Here is an 18,230-nt window from a genome sequence, read left to right on the forward strand (position 1 = left end):
TGAGAAGTTAAAAGGATTTTGTAAACCCAAAGATCACAAAGGAGAAGTACCCAGTACGTGTATGGGTAAGAATCAAAAGATGGCTCATTTCATGCTGACTAACTTTATCTTTCCTAAACTTGGCTCTGCCTCCTCCGCGTCTAACTTCGAACAGTGCTTCATATGGCACGTGTTGACTTCCACTCCATTCAATCTCCCTGTGTTCCTAGTTGGAGCCCTTCAATGAGGCGGTAGTAAACTACGGTTGGGTTCACTCATTACAAAGATTCTACAGGGCAAGCAAATAGAAACTGTGGGTGAGGTAAGTTCGTTGGGAAATGAAATCACTGCTGTCCTCCTGAATGGACTATTGTACAATCAACCCTTGAAAGGGTATGAAGGAACTGGAGATGCAGAGGAAGATGAGGAAGAAGAGCATGCAGAGATGGAACCTGAAGCAGAGCCTGCTCAAGAAGTTGTGGCTCATACTGAGTCACCCAAGTCAGTTCAGCCTGAAAAAGGGAAGAAGAGGAAGGCTATAGAAGTTAGCTCCAAGGACATCCACTCTGTTCCTAAGAAAATAAGGCTTTCATCAAGACAGAAAGCCAGGGCTAACAAAGTTGATGAGCACGGTGAGAAAAGAAAAAGGCCAGAAGTGCCTGAAGATGAGGACGAAGAGATTCCGGAAACCCCACTAAAGAAAAGGAAAAGAGAGCACTCCTTGAGGATAATGGAAGCCGTACCACAAACTGAAGGTCATGGGATTGACCTAGAAAAGAAAGATGTGGAACAAGCTAAGCAACAAAAAGGTGATACTGAGGAAGAAGCATGCCCTCGTGATGATGCTGAGCAATTTATTTGCCACACCCAGAAAAATATACCAATTTAAATCCAATTATTTGCCACACCCAGAAAAATATACCAATTTAAATCCAAGCATCCAAATTTTCAAAATTTTATTAAAATCACTCTATACAACAATTTCGTATCTGGAAATGAAATTGAAACATTCAAATTTAAAGCAAAAATCACTTTAAGGACGATTAATTATCAAGTGAAGCTCGATTTGTCTCTTGTTTTTGTCTGACAATATTGTATGCAGTCGCACTTCACCTTTTGCTTTTCTCCGGCGACTATCTTAGGCGATGGCGGTGAAATTGTAGCCACTGACGCTTTACCTTTTGCTTTTCTCCGGCGACTATCGTAGGCGACGGTGGCGAAATTGTAGGCGCTGACGCTTTACCTTTTGCTTTTCTCCGGTGACTATCGTAGGCGACGACGGCGAAATTGTAGAAGGTGACGCTTTACCTTTTGCTTTTCTCCGGTGACAATCAGCGTAGACGGTTGCGGCAGCAACGTTCAAATTGTCGCGTTCGTGCCCGCGGATCGCGAACTTTTATCTTCGAATGGCTCCCGCTCGACTGGTTTTCAAACGGTGCTAGACAGTGCCTCTAAGGAGACTGATCTAATGGGTTTTCGAGTCGCCACCAATCAGTTTGACGGTCTGATTGGACATCGATTTGATTTGAAATTGACCCTTTCGGGTCAGTTTGGATAAAGAAGTTGGTCTGCAATGATTCTAGATTCGGTTTCCGATTACGTGTAGGGAAGAGATGAAATCTCACCCTACCCGCCCGATAAAATCGGTACTGTTATATTTCTGTATGCTTGTTTTATGTGTTTGTGTTCGGTATTGCTTTGGTTAATAATTACGTTCGTCTAGGCATTCCTTCGATATTCATGAAGTCTTCTAGATTTGTAGAGTTATAACATAACCCTACCCGATTGAGCTAAGGAGGTTGTAATGCAATAATGTTGCCTTCCTCGTCGCGCCTTGAATTCGTCAATCGTATACACGGTTATGACATAACCTTGTATATGGGATTTGAAACTATAACCATTAGGTTTCGTATTTTGGAAGTTCCTTTAGGTCTTCAAAAGCGTGGTTATAGTATAATCATAGTGTTAGGTTTGAGTAGGGTAGAACGGGATGTTAGGGGTTACGTAACTATTAAACCTTTCGTACGCTATATAGTAATGCATATGATTATAACATAACCTTATGCAGAGAGCTTAATATTTTTTGCGGTATATTGACATTATCTCCGAACGATTCGTCGTTTTCTATTTACCATATATATGGTTATGACATAACCTTATATAGAGGGTTTAATATATTTGGAGGATATTACTATTATTTTTATGTGATTTTATTATTTCATATTTACCATGCATACAATTATTACATAACCCTATGCGTTGGGTAATAGAAGATGTTATTATCATTTATGCACGTTTTTATCATTTCACATTTACCATGCATACGGTTATGACATAACTTTATGCATTGGGTAATAGGAGATGTTACTATTATTCGTGCACGTTTTATCGTTTTACATTTACCACACATATGATTATGACATAACCTTATGCATTGGGTAATAGAAGCAATTGGGAGTTCGTGAGTGACATATATCGTTTTAGGAGTTCGAATCATGTCGTCGTTAATTTTAAGCGGACATTTGAGAAGCTAAAAGGATATTCGGGCTAAATTACAAACTTAAGTTAACAGGGTCTACGGAAGGGATTTGTTTATAAACTAATTTAAGCTATACACATTTAAAATTAATTTAAATTAAAGAGAAAGAAATAAATTCAAGTAATTAATTAACTAACAACTAGTAAACTATATTAAGTTAAATGAAACTAGAATTAAACCTCATCAATTATCGCTATGTAATTAAAATGGATAAATGAAACTTATTATTGGATAAGAAAGAAGATGGGCTTTAATTTAAACAAGGATGGGTCTTAGCTTTCTAAAAAGGGTAAATAGTGGGTTTTTTCTTTTACAATTTGATGCTATTTTGTGTCCTCGCTAGTTGGAACTTTAAATGGGAAAGTATAAACGATGCTATTTGGTGTTATTTTTTTTTATCATATGATGGTTTAAGTCCTACTAGAACAAATAAAAGAACAGAAGCTGTTACAGATTCAAATTATACAAATTCAAATTATACAATGTGCAGAAGATAAAACTTTTAGATAAGGAATATGATAAGTAGACTAGATATTCAAGATGTACTAAAACTCAAAGATGCATACTTAAACTTGCAATAGCAAAACTAAATTATATTACCAACCTTACAAAGTAGTATTGACTTTGAGTCTTGGGAATCCTTAGCAAGAATTGTTCCCCAATTACAAATAGAAATTCACAGCCAAGAACCCTTAGTATAGAAGGTTCAACTCTTGAAGGAAAGTACAGATCAGATCATTACCCTAAAACTAGAACTCTCTCTATTACAAGCTTAATTGATTTTGACTCTTTTATTTTCTTGCTTTTTTTGCTCTTTTCTGCTCTCTTGTTGCTAATTTTTCTCTTTTTGCTCCCGTTTCTTTTTGCTCTAATATTGTTGCTGCCCCTTTCATTTTTTCTCTCCAATCTGTTGTGTCCTCATTTGCTGGAGAAAGCCCCTTTTTATAGCTTGATTCTATCATGGGTGCAGCTGCCTTAGTATGGGTGTGACTGTTCCCTTGCCTCCAAATTGGGACACTTTTTCAATGATATATTTGTCTCTTGTGTTCTGGGAATGGGTTTCTGCAGGATCTGCTCTATATAATTGAAAAGGGTCAGCTTGACTTTGCTTCATAATTGAAAAACTATGCTTGGAGTGGTCTCTTCTGCAGCGGGATTTGGAGAGCCCATAATGCTGTCTCAATAGATGATTTCTCCATTATTTGAATTCTAAATCATTGCTTTGGGGAAGTTCCATTTGAATTTAGACTTAATTTGAGTTTGGAATGCTGGAAAAACAAAAGATGTAAATTGTGATTAGTTTGTAAATGTCATTATTTATTAATGAAAGATCCTAATTTATTTATTTTGCTTCCAACTTTCATCTAATGGTTTGATTTAGATAATAATTATTAATCCATTGGTCATTAATTAAGTTTGAAGATAAACTATATTCTGAACATAGTATATAATCACAAATCATTCTTAAAGTTACATGGGTAACTTTAACAAATAATTTTCTAACTATAACTTACATTGAGACTATATATATTTCTAACATAATTTCACAACTAACGAATTAAAATTGAAAAATTAATCTAACCAATTAGATACAAGTTGGATTTAACTAATAAATTTGAAGCATAATAATTTTAAAGATTATATTTAGACACAACACATTATATCCCAAATGTAATTTATAACTTTGGAAAAAATATATTTTCAACTCCAATGAATTATACATCTCATATAATTTGATAATTATATTGAGATATAACGAATCGATATGAAAAATCTAACTTTCCTGATAAATTACATGCGTGATAGAAAGTTTGTATTTCTAATATAATTTACGAATTTGTTAGAATTTCAAATATAATCCGTTAAAACGCAAAAAAAAATGCCCGGACAAAAATGGGTATCTACACAAATATCGAGATAATTGCATACAAAAAGACGTTAATGAGGATAATTACTGATTTAAAAAATACAATAACTTTATTTAATTAAGTAAATTCTCTACCCTAGGATTATAACAAGATATGATCTGATGGCAATTGACCAAATAGAGTTTGGTCACCTACTTACTAGGTGAAAATTACTGTGTGCTCAGTTATATGCGCTATTAACAACTTGTAATGTTAATTGTATCGGTAAGAGGATTGTTCTTTTGGTTATAAATATATAATTTCATTTGATAAAGTTTATATATAAGAGTGCTAGAGAATAAGCAAATGAGATTAGAGAAAATTGTGAGATTGAAAAATATCGGGTTATAGAATTAGGACTATTTTTTGGTCTGTGTGTTTCATGAATCTCATGTAATGTTTTGAATTGCTCCAATAATAAATACTCCTCCTCTCCCGTGGAAGTAGGCACGATTGGCCGAACCACGTAAATTTCTATGTTGATTATTTTATTTAACTGTTACATAAATCGACCTTAATCTCCTAAGACAATGCCTAAATCAGATTCGTGGAAAGATTTGAGGATAATCACAATAGTAAATCAAAGTTGTAATGTAAACTCAATAAATAAATTAAATAGTGTACATTGAATAGTGTCTTACTCTATTTATTATGTGTAGCAGTTCTGTGGGAGATAGTTATAAGCTTAGGAGCAGAACGTGCTACATATTACATGTTGATATGTGAATATGTGCCCGTATATTGGGGCTCATTATCCCTTAAGCTCACTTGGTCTGTAATTTACGTGATTGAGTGATTGTTGTAATATGTGGATTCTTGACGAAGTCTTTTAAAGCTTTTCCAATCCAAAACCCTAAAACTAGATCATACTGAGTAGATCTCGTGTGATGCCTCCACATATTCTCTCAGGTGGTCCAAGCTTCATAAATGCCATAAGAGCAACATCTTTAAATCATAATTTCTCCTTTTTTTTTGGCTTAATAGGCACCAAACCCCCTAAACTTGTAACTTTTTTTCACCTAGCCCCCTCAACTTAGGGGACAACCTCTCAACCCCCTCAACTCTCCAAAAACATCACATACAACCCCTTACACCCCTATGTTCGGTCAAAATATTGACCCGTGTAGAAAACGCGCTTGACTGTTGACCACACCAATGCCACGTGTCATTTTTGTAACAATCACTTCGATACATTTCACCTCGACGACCACTACCGCCAACCTCAGCACCTCAATAAGGCTGCGACGAAAAACAGCGACAACACCTCGCACGAATATGGAAAAGTTTGATAAAAAAATGACACGTGGCATTAGTGTGGCCAACAATCAAGCGTGTTTTCTACGCGGGTCAATATTTTGACCGAACATAGTGGTGTAAGGGGTTGTATGTGATGTTTTTGGAGAGTTGAGGGGGTTGAAAGGTTGTCCCCTGGGCTTGATTGGATGGAGGGTTTAGAGGGGTTAGTAAGGGAAGGGTTAGTAAGGGTTGATAGAAACCCTTGTTTGGGAGGAGGAAGGGTTAGTAAGGGTTTCTACAAACCCATGTTTGGAACATAAAAAACTTAGGAGGGTAAGGGGTTGGAGGGGTTTTGAAGGGTTTCTTTTTAATAAATTGCATCCAATTTTGAACCCTCCAATTTGGTGGGTTTGGAAGGGTTAGAAATTCATCTTCCTTACCTTTCCTTACCCTTCTCTACCATTCCTTTATTAACCCTTCCATACCCTTCATCCAATCAAGCCCTAAGTTGAGAGGGGGGTAAATTACATACGTGGTGTACAACCTTTACACATAATCACACTTTGGTGTACAACCAAAATTTTGTCACACTAAACTGTACAACCTTTTAGTGACCTCCCACTAAAGTGTACAGCCGGTAATTTTGACCGGTCAACGCCTGGTCAACGCGCCACCTCATCACTTTTAACCTCCTAACAAATAAAAGTGGATCCCACCTAATATTAAATGTCTAATTTACCCTTAATTATATTATATTTTATTTTTTATTTTTCCTTTCTATTAATTTTATCTTTTCTCTCTCCTAAATTCTCTCTCCTCTCTCTTCCGTTCTCGGCCTCTTCCATCGTCTTCCTCCTCCACAGCCTTCTTCAATATCTTTTCTTGTTCTTTAACAGAAAATAAGCTACTTAAACCAGACAAAAACTCCTCATCATTCTTGCTGCCCTAATCTTTATTCTGCTTCTTCTGATTAGCAATTCGGTTCAAAGCCAGTAGCACGATAGGACTTCCTCATTCTTGTGAGCTTTCCGATATCCGTATTCTGCATTCACCAATTTCTCAATTGTTAATCCAACAAATCAATTTAATTTGTGATGTAAACTAACTCACTTCATAAATTCACCAATTTCTGAGTTTTATGATCTGGGTTTTCTTTTTTTCTTTTTTTCTATGTTGGTAAGCTTTGGTTTTTTCAATTTCTGGGTTTTTACTTTTGGGTAAATTACACCCATGGCTCTGAATTTGGTTTTTTTTTTATCTCTTTAGACCTTGGAATTTGGAAGAAGTAATACACATTATCAATTATCAATGGAATAGGGTTGATAATTGCTGCTGTTTGCTTCAATCCCTGCTTCTTTTCTTCCCTGGTGCGCATCGGTCGCTTTGTGATAACCCGCGAAGCCCAAAATGGGTTATATTCATTTCGCAAGCCCAGCCCATATTAAAGTCCCATGGGCTAAGATTGGACGGGACCCGAATGAAGGAAGCGGGCACAGCGAGTAAACCGCCCCGAGTTCCTAAACGGAGCGTCAAGACTCCCACTCAGAACCACGTTCGTTGCCATGAAAGCCACGAAAGGGACATGGCCTAAAAAGGGGTAACCGCCCTCAGAACGTGGCCCACTAAGGAGTAACCGCCCTCGGCGGTTACCCAAAAAACACCTATAAAAGGCCTTAAGAATAAGGGGGGAGGTACGTTCACATTTTTTCCCACAAAGCTATTGCTAAATTATAGACTCATTTTTACAAAAACTGACTTGATCGTCAGAGAGTTTTCCCGGAGATCCTGTCTCCGGTTTTGTTTTGCAGGTAACTCCGGCAAAGAATATCAAAGCGGATCCAGCAAGTTATCATTGGTGCGGTGAGCGTGGACCTTTTTTACCAACACTTGGTTAAAGGTACACGAAGAACATGTCAAAACCATCACGAACGACCGGTGTTACGACCAGATCCACTAGCATGAACTCACGAGGTTCACAGATTGCAAATTCGCAGCCTGCAGGTACTCAGCCTGTGGTGCCTAGCTCGTCAGGCCCCTCGGGACAATTGGGTCCCTTATTGGAAGTGCAGGTGCAAAATGAAATGGAGATGTCCAATAGCGATTTCGTGCAGATGGCAGGACAGGTCTTGGCTTCGAATATGAGCCAGGCGGCTGGCGATCGAATGATTAATTTATTAACCGCCCTCGCCGAACGCGATACCGCCATGGCGCCTGTCCCTCAGGAACCTGTGGTTATCTCAACAGAATCACTGACTATTCCTGTCATACCTGTCCTTCCGCAGCCATCTCAGGTGCCAAATCAAGTGGGCCAGAGTAGTCGCACGAATCCACACAGTCACCCGAGCAACTACTCGCACCCAGATCTCATTACGACGACACATCCAACCTGGCAACCATCCCAACCGTTGCCAGGAATGCAAGGCACTCTTCCACTACAACAACTGGACCCTTTTCCTCACAGACGTTCGAAATTGATGACGCCTAACACAACTATGTCTGGGCGTGAGCACACATGGAACTTTGATCCTATAACGGGACGGCGATTGGTCCACCAACAGGCACCCGTCTCAACACCGATGGGCGAGTGGATGCCCTTCAGAATTCACCAGCAGCGGATGGAAGAGGTCCGGCGGGTACCCGATATTGACTTAGAAGATCAATTACGGAGCATGATGGAGCGAATGGGGTACTCACCTCGGCCGAGAGCAGAGGTCCAAGGCGATTCACCTTTTGCCCCTTCGTTGCGGGAATTCATTCCAGATCACAGAATCAAAGCACCTCCCATACCAAAATACTATGGGGATCCAAATTCTGACCCTGAGGCTCATGTCAGGAACTACAGAGAGTTAATGGATGTTGCAGGGGCAAGCGAAAGCATAATTTGCAGGTTATTCTCGACAACTTTGGGCAGTGCGGCATCTGATTGGTTTCGATCTTTACCGGCAGAATCTATTCACAATTGGCAACAATATAGTCGGGATTTCTGTGCGAAGTTCGTGGGCTGTAAAGCGGCAGATGTGACAGATAGGCAGCTGAAGGAGATCAAACAGAGAAACTATAATTCCCTAAGGGAATTTGTTGTCGCCTTTAACGATATCCTGGTGCGATTGCAGAACCCAGATATCGTGAGTATTTACAACATCATGGCGGATGGAACCACAGATTGGAGCATGCGGGAAGAAATCATCCGTAACAAACCACGCACTGTAGCCGAGCTCATGAAGATAGCAAAGGAATTCATGGAAGTGGATGATGTCAATAGGGAACATAGGGCCCAAACTCGGTGAGAAAGAGAGGCCGCTAGAACCACTTCGGACAGTCGGCGTGAGACCCAGTCCAAAAGTAATTTTGTTCGAAGAGGCGATCGTCCCTTTCAAGGTGGAGGATATCACACGCCACTAAACACGACTCGCCAAGAGGTGTTACTTTGGATCGAAAAGAGCCCCTTGAAGAAGGATGTGCGGTTCCCCGAGGTGAAAGGCCGAACCAGTTTGGGGCGCTATCCCAGTAAGTATTGCAGGTTCCACAGGTTGAATGGCCATAACACAGATGATTGCTACGAACTGAAGAAGGAAATAGAAAAACTGATCGAGAGAGGCAAGCTGAGTCAATTTGTAAGAAAAGAAACAGCTGATGAGAAAACAACGCTCCCGCATGAGGGAGAAACACGGCCAGAAAAGAAGCAGAAGAAAGGGGTGATAAACGTGATAGCAGGCGGAATCTACGAGCCTCCAATAAAAAGAACTCGCCGTGAACGGCGAAAGAGCAACACACATAGGGGGGATGCCCTTAATTACTCATTTGCGAGAATCACGGAGCCACATGCGGATGCCCTGGTGATCACGATGGCCGTTGAAGGATGGGACGTCAAGCGGGTCCTTATCGACACAGGCAGTTCTTGCAACGTCATTACCCGGACAGCATTCAACAAGTTGGGAATCAACGACGAGCGGGTGGAACACACCTTCATGGATGTAACTGGTTTTGGGGGTCAATCCTCCCAAACAAGTGGGCAGGTGGTGTTGGAGGCAGAAATGGGCGATAAGAATCTAAAATGGCGAGGTGATTTAGAATTCGCAATTGTTGATCTCCCACTGGCCTACAACATAATTCTGGGACGGCCATTCCTGTCGGAGACGGAGTCGCCCATCTCAATGAAGCATTTAACGTTACATTTGCCAACACACCAAGGGCGAGTCATAGTTGAAGGTGATCAACTTGTATCTCAACAGGCCTATACATTATCACTTGAACCAAAACCGGAAGAGGAGGATAAAGTCGAAGAGAAGCTGCCGGCGGAAGCATTAGGAGAAACGGAACTATTTGCCATCTCGAATGACAAGAACGTGCGAATAGCGGCTGGACTCTTAGAAGAAACAAAGAAAGCCATTACCGAGGTATTGATCCAATGTGAGTCGGCATTTGCCGCCCCAAATGAAGTGCTAAAAGGAATAAGCCCAGACGTAGCAACCCATCGGTTGAATGTAGACAAAGGGGCAACCCCAGTGCGGCAAAAGAAGAGGGGACATGCTCCTGAGCGGCAAAAGGCGATTGAAAAAGCAGTGGCGGACTTGCTAAGGTCGGATGCGATTCGAGAAGTCACCTATCTGGAATGGCTAGCCAATGTGGTGCTAGTCAAAAAGCCGAATGGAACGTACAGAATGTGCGTCGACTTCAAAGACTTGAACAAGGCATGTCCGAAAGATATGTATCCACTTCCTAACATTGATATATTGGTAGATGGAACTGCAGGATATGAAGCTTTATCATTCACCGACGTGAAATCCAGTTACCATCAGATACCCATGGAGAAGGCGGATGAAATCAAAACATCATTCATAACTCACCAGGCGACTTATTGCTTCAAGGTGATGCCCTTTGGATTGAAAAACGCGGGAGCAACATACCAGAGGATGATGAACAAGATATTTTCAGACAAATCCGGCGAGAACTTCTCGATCTATGTTGATGACATGATCATCAAAAGCAAGAAAATGCAAGACCACCCGCGGGATATCAAAGAAATCCTAGAAGTGTTGATCAAATATGGCCTCAAATTGAACCCAGAGAAATGCACATTCGGAGCAAGAGCGGGAAAGTTCCTGGGTTTCATTGTTAGCGGCAAAGGGGTTGAGGCGAATCCTGAGAAGGTTAAAGCAGTAATGGAGATGAAGACGCCAAGGAACATAAGGGAAGTACAGAGACTGAACGGGCGGTTGGTGGCATTAGGGCGATTCATATCATGCTCAGCTAGGCGATGTCTACCTTTCTACAATGCCATCAAAAAATCCAAGTCCTTTGAATGGACGCCGGATTGTCAAGAAGCATTTGAGGGGATAAAGCGATTACTATGTTATCCGCCCTTAATGAGCAGGCCGGAAGACGGAGAAGATTTGTTTCTTTATGTATCCGTCACCAGCATGGCGATATGCACTATGATGGTGCGAGAAGAAGAAGGGCAACAATATCCAGTATACTACGTGAGCAAAGTCTTGAAGGACGCAGAACTCCGGTATTCGAAGTTGGACAAAATGGCCCTCGCGGTGATAACCACGGCGACTAGATTGAAACCATATTTTCAGGCGCATACTGTCATTGTGAGAACTGGCATCCCAATGCGAAAGGTATTGCAGAAACCTGACGCATCCGGTCGGTTGATGGAATGGTCAATTCGCCTGGGCGAATACGATATCCGCTATGAAGGAAGACCAGCGCTAAAGAGCCAAGTGCTCGCCGACTTCGTGAATGAATTCACCTAGGATGATGATGAATGTCCAAATGCACAAAAAGAAGAGTGGAGCATGTACACAGATGGGGCCTTATCTGCAGATGGAGTTGGGCTAGGAATCGTCATCAAAGGTCCGAAGGTTATCCGCCTGTACTATGCAGCAAAATTAACTTTCAAAACTACCAATAATGCCGCAGAATACGAGGCTATGATATGTGGATTGAGGTTGCTCAATGAACTCACCCCAGAAAGAGTGGTAATCTACAGCGATTCCAAACTCATGATAAACCAGATCATAAAAAATTATCTGGTGAAACAGGAGGAGCTAGTAAAATACCATCAGGTGGTCAGCCGATTGACACAAGAGTTAACGCACAAGGGAGTCGTTTGGGAGATGGTGCATGTTCCACGAGGCCAAAATGCAAAAGCTGACGAATTGGCAAAAGCAGTGGCAAGTAGAGAACCATGGAGTCAAAAAGCATGCAGCTTGGAAATAAAATAGGCACCAGCATTCGAGGTTGATCAGATTATGATCATCGAGGAACTGGAAGACGATGAAGATTGGCGGATGCCAATCCATCAATATCTGGAGCAGGGAGATTTGCCGGCTGATAAGAGCTTAGCCAGAAAAATAATTGGGCAGTCGGCACGATATTCAATGCGGGATGGAACTTTGTATCGGAAATCGTACACATGTCCATGGTTGAAATGCGTTAGTCGCAATGAAGGAGACTATGTGCTGCGAGAACTACACGAAGGAATTTGTGGCGCGCACGAAGCTTCGGCGGCATTGGCAAGAAAGGTCAAATTGATGGGATACTACTGGCCCAAGGTGGTGGAAGATTCCCAGAAGATGGTTGCGGAATGTCACAACTGTCAAATCCATGCGAATGAAAAGCATGTTCCCGGAGCTGAACAAATCACTATAATGACGGCGTGGCCATTCGCAACATGGGGAATTGATATAGTGGGTCCATTCCCAGAAACAACAAAGAAAAGGAAGTATTTGATAGTCGCAGTGGACCACTTCAGCAAATGGGTAGAAGCGGAGGCAGTAACCGCACAAACACCTGAGCGAATGATCGAGTTCTTACGAGAGAACATTATCATGCGATTTGGGATCCCGCAGAAGCTTATAACCGACAATGGCACCCAGTTCAACTGTGCCAAGTTCAAAACATACTGCGAAAGCATGGGGATCAAGAATCATTTTTCTTCTGTAAACCATCCCCAATCAAATGGTATGACGGAGGTTACCAACAGGGCCATGGTTCAAGGCATCAAGAAGCGGCTAGGTGGCAAAAAAACAAGTTGGGCGGATGAGATACCCCATATGTTGTGGGCATACAGAACCTCTGTAAAGGCAGCAACAGGCGAAACACCTTTCTCGCTAGTTTATGGAGCCGAAGCAGTCCTACCTGTTGAAATCAAGTCGCCCACAGATCGGACAATTTATTATTGCGACACACAAAATCCTATCAACATCAGAGATGCTTTGGATTCTGTGGAGGAACGAAGAGAAAAAGCTTACATGCGAATGGCAATGTACCGCAATAGAATCAAGAAATACCATGACAGAAGAGTGTGAAAAGTAATGATCAACGAAAACGACTTGGTCTTGAAAAAAGCAGATAAAATACAGTCTAGAGATGGCAAAGGCAAGCTAGGCGTCAACTGGATCGGGCCATACAAAGTATCCAGGAAGATGGGACCGGCCACTTTCGAAATAGAAGAAATGAGTGGAAAGAAGCTCCCGCGCACCTAGAATCTAGAGAATCTACGCCTATATAGAAAGGCCGAGTAGTTCGAGGAAATGACGAGTACTCTTTTTCCTTTTATGAGTTTTTCCCACTGGGTTTTCTGATAAAAGGTTTTAATGAGGCTTCGATCCCACACAATTGGTGTACATATGTAATAAACTTTTTCTCGTCATCAATAAAAGTTATTACATTCACTCAGTATGTTACAACAAAATGCGGATTCTTTACAAAAACACATAAATGTGTTGCCTCTTAAAGAAAGGCGGATGCATGATTACGCATCACTCGCAAAAAACCTTAGGGTTAAAATAAAAAACACATAAATGTGTTGCCTGTTAAAGAAAGGCGGATGCTTGATTACGTATCACTCGCAAAAAACCTTAGGGTTAAAATCAAAAAACACATAAATGTGTTGCCTGTTAAAGAAAGGCGGATGCTTGATTACGTATCACTCGCAAAAAAACTTAGGGTTAAAATAAAAAACACATAAATGTGTTGCCTGTTAAAGAAAGGCGGATGCATGATTACGCATCACTCGCAAAACCTTATGATCAAAACTTATGATTATTTTCGAAAGAAGAATTATAAGTTAAGGCATAAAATTAAGCGAATAAACGAGTACTCAAAATTGCAAAAAGGGTCTGGCCACCCTAGCTATGAAGAAACACAAATATGGAGTCGGCAAAAGGACAAAGGGCACATATAAAGGGCAAAAAAGTGACAATCACACACATATGAAAAGCAACAACCGAAAGAAAATATATATATCAGAGCGGTTTGTTACATACAAAAGTCCAAATATAAGTTAAGCTATGCTACAACTTCCTCTCCTTCGCCCCTAATGCCCTCCTGGACTGCGGCGACTCCCTCATCTCCTCCGGTAGGAGGATCTACTTCAAGCGAATCCTCAACCCTTGAATCGGTAACCGCTTCAGTAACCTCTTCGGTGAGAGGTACCTCTTGCACAGGTTGAGAAACGGCTTGGGGTGCCTCTCCTTCCGCGGGCTGAATAGGGATCTCGCAGCTAATCAGAGGATCCTGAAGACTCTTCCAATCTAAGAAGAGTACCTCATCCATATCAGCATCCTCGGCTTCCAGCTTATCCCACTCCCCAATTAAATCCTTTTCAGGGATGGGAACTTTGGGGCGGTTAAGTACTAGACCCTGATGCCCGTGCTCATAAGCCGCATGAATCCGCTCCCCATACCAGTAGATGCGGGCGCCATCTTCAGCCAAAATCTCCTCAACCCTCTTCTTTTGGGCCTCCTTGAAAGCAGCTAGGTCGTCGAGGGCTTTTTGCAGTTCATCGGACTTGGCCTGAAGGGATTTAAGGGCCTCCTCCTTCTCGCCCACGGCCTTCTGACAGGTGCCCTCTAGGACCTTCACCTTCCCTTGGACATCATCATAAAGCGACTTCTGAGTCGCCAATTCCGTACCAAGACTTTCCAACTCCTTGGCTCGCTCTGCATCCCTTCGGAGAATGCCCTCAGCGAAATTGATAATCTGCGTATAACACGTCTCATAAATAAAAATGGGCGAATAGAAATATGCGGTTACGATGAACACAAGATATTTGAAAGCGAAGGACAAAGCAATAATATACCTCTACAGAACGCTTCTCGATCCCTTCCACAGCAGTAGGGAGCGGTACTTGCTCGCGCACACGGGAGGCAGAGGGAAGTCGCCCGAGGACATTGCATATGGAAGATACAATATCCTTACAAGAGAAGTTCACGGCCAGGCCGAAAGTCCTAGTCCACCATCCGCTAATATCGGGGATTGGCTGCAAAAGCATAAAGAAAAATATCAAGAGAACGACAGATAGCTCATGAGGAAAAAGTAGCAATACGAGAGGGAGCAGATCAAGATACCTCGTGAATGGGGGTACTGCTCTTTCCTTTAGACGAGGCGGATACAGGTGCGCCGCCAACAGTAAGGGACACAGAAGTGTTCTTCTTTTTAGAACGAGAAGACTCTGTATCCGCACTTATCTTCCGCTTCCTGGTTAAAGGAAGATCCTCGGAGGCAGAAGCGGGACCTTGTGAAGCGGAAGCCCTAACCGGGGAAGCCGCCCCAATAGAAGGAATCGTCCCTCCAGAAGGATCCGCCCCTACAACGGAAGCAAAAAGCCGAACAAAGAACAAATGTGAAAAGAAAAACTTACATGAAAAAGACAACACAGTGAAGTGACGGGATTAAGAGGTCAACGCCGGAAAAGAAGTAACGGAATTAAAAGGTCGACGCCGGAGAAAACGAAAGAGGGGAAATGCACAAATTCAAAACTTTGAAATAATCGGACAAAGACGAAGCGTCCCCTATAAAAAGACCCTAAAAGGGCTCTTGCTAGACCAAGGGGGAGGCATGTGATAACCCGCGAAGCCCAAAACGGGTTATATTCATTTCGCAAGCCCAGCCCATATTAAAGCCCCATGGGCTAAGATTGGACGGGACCCGAATGAAGGAAGCGGGCACAGCGAGTAAACCGCCCCGAGTTCCTAAACGGAGCGTCAAGACTCCCACTCAGAACCACGTTCGTTGCCATGAAAGCCACGAAAGGGACATGGCCTAAAAAGGGGTAACCGCCCTCAGAACGTGGCCCACTAAGGAGTAACCGCCCTCGACGGTTACCCAAAAAACACCTATAAAAGGCCTTAAGAATAAGGGGGGAGGTACGTTCACATTTTTTCCCACAAAGCTATTGCTAAATTATAGACTCATTTTTACAAAAACTGACTTGATCGTCGGAGAGTTTTCCCGGAGATCCTGTCTCCGGTTTTGTTTTGCAGGTAACTCCGGCAAAGAATATCAAAGCGGATCCAGCAAGTTATCACTTTGCTATTGGAGGACTTTACGGAGCTATGAAGCGGCGAGAATAAAGGCCAAAACCTTTGAAGCGGCGAGAGTGATTTTCTGGAGAAGAAAGTTCTGGGTATTTCCTGCAATTGCAAGATATAAAGACAAGTTCTCGGTTTTTTTGATTCAAAATCACCAAAAGCATAGGAGAAGGTGAATCCCTTTAAAGGGTCAAGAGAAACATCATCTGATTTTAGGAGTGGGTTGTGTGATTTGAGTTTTTGAAATTGAGATTTAAATGGGAAGGCGATGGTGAAGACGATGGAAGACGATGGTGAACAGGGAGGCGGTAGAGAGAGGGGAGAGAATTTTGGAGAGAGAAAATATGGAATTAATTTAAAAGAAAAATAAAAAATAAAAAGAAAAAATAATTAAGGGTAAATTAGTCATTTAATATTGGGTGGGATCCACTTTTATTTGTTAGGAGGTTCAAAGTGATGAGGTGGCGCGTTGATCAGGCGTTGACCGATCAAAATTACCGGCTGTATACTTTAGTGGGAGGTCACTAAAAGGTTGTACAGTTTAGTGTGACAAAATTTTGGTTGTACACCAAAGTGTGATTATGGGTAAAGGTTGTACACCACGTATGTAATTTACCCGTTGAGAGGGCCAGGTGAAAAAAAGTTACAAGTTTAGGGGGTTGGGTGCCTATTAAGCTTTCTTTTTTTCCAAACCAAATATAATTTTTTAATGGAACTAATATAACGAGAAAAGTCAAGCAAAATCTTACTCCCTCCATTCTCAAATAAGTGTCGTTTTAGAATTTTCACATAAATTAAGAAACATAATTAATATACACTTAAATTAGTAAATTTACATGGATTAACTAAATAAAAATTCTCCCTCCTATAATGATTGGAGAAGAAACTTTGAAAGCTTAAAAAACACATAAATCAAGACAAAATTTAAATGTTTAATCCAAAAAACTAGACTAAATTTTATTGAAAAACTAAAACGACACTTAAAAAAGAACAAAAATAATTATCTAAAACGACACTTATTTGAGAATGGAGGGAAGTATCAGAAACTAAACAATGATGAGAATTTGGAGAAAACTATGAACACATAATATTCTCTTCTAATTAAAAAACACTACAAGTCCCAATATTTCAAATCGTCAAGTTGATTATCCAAGTAAAAGTTATCCACCCTATATTGTTTTTGTCTTTTAATGGATTAATATTATTTTTTACATATTTGTATTGATAAAATTTTAACATTTATTTTGTCAGATAAAATATAAATATAACCTAAGTCAGAATAATACAATTATTAATTCGTCCTTATACCTTATTTCTTACCAGTCTGAGACCGACTAATACATCAGCATTATTCAATGTGGCGGGGCCATTGCATCGTCACATAAAATGAGAAAATCGATTCCAACGACTTAAGACTTTCTATCAATACATGCTTTAACTTAGCTGATGGATTGGTGTATTTTATTTTCTAGTTTTCTGAATTTATATAATTAATTCTTTTAATTTTAAATTTGAATAAGTCTAAATGCATTTAAATTGAAATGGCATGGTTATAGTAATGGAGCTTTCTTTGTGAATTTGGCTGAATATGGAAGGGTTGAGATTGTTTAGCCATTCTGTTAAAAAAAACAAAATTTGCAAATTGATAACAAGACTTATTTTTCAGTACTTCATTCCTTTCAAAGATGATGCCTCTCCAACGAGAACTTATTGATAAAGAGTGAGATATTTCCCTTAATCATATTTTTAGTGAAGGAAATAAAAGTGCGGAATGACCATTTAACTATGCAAGTTCGATGTCTTTTAGAGTACACATACTTTAAAGAGAGGGTTTGTTATGTGGAATAAATAAAATGATATAGGAATAAAAATCCAAAATTCATTCATTTTATGTTTGTTTTAGAGATAGAGTATGAAAATAAGGGAGAAATATTTTATGCCTCAAATCTTATACCTAAGGAGTGGTATAAGGGATGACATAAGAGCATCTCCAAGAGACTCTTAGTAAGCTCTCTAAAAATAATATAAATAATTGGCTCTTAATGATTTAAGAGTGGCTAAGATATATCATCTCCAACAATGCTCCTTATATTCACTCCTTATTTATTATTTTATTATTAAGATTATTCTTTATTGTTACATTACCAATAGTGTGAGGAGAGAGACACATCAATAATAAATTATTAATAAAAAATGAAGTTAGGAGGCACTAAGAGGTGGAGAGAGGCTCTCTATTAATAGAGAAGA

Source organism: Euphorbia lathyris, chromosome 9 (genome assembly GCF_963576675.1).
Source record: "Euphorbia lathyris chromosome 9, ddEupLath1.1, whole genome shotgun sequence".
In the NCBI taxonomy this organism is placed as follows: domain Eukaryota; kingdom Viridiplantae; phylum Streptophyta; class Magnoliopsida; order Malpighiales; family Euphorbiaceae; genus Euphorbia; species Euphorbia lathyris.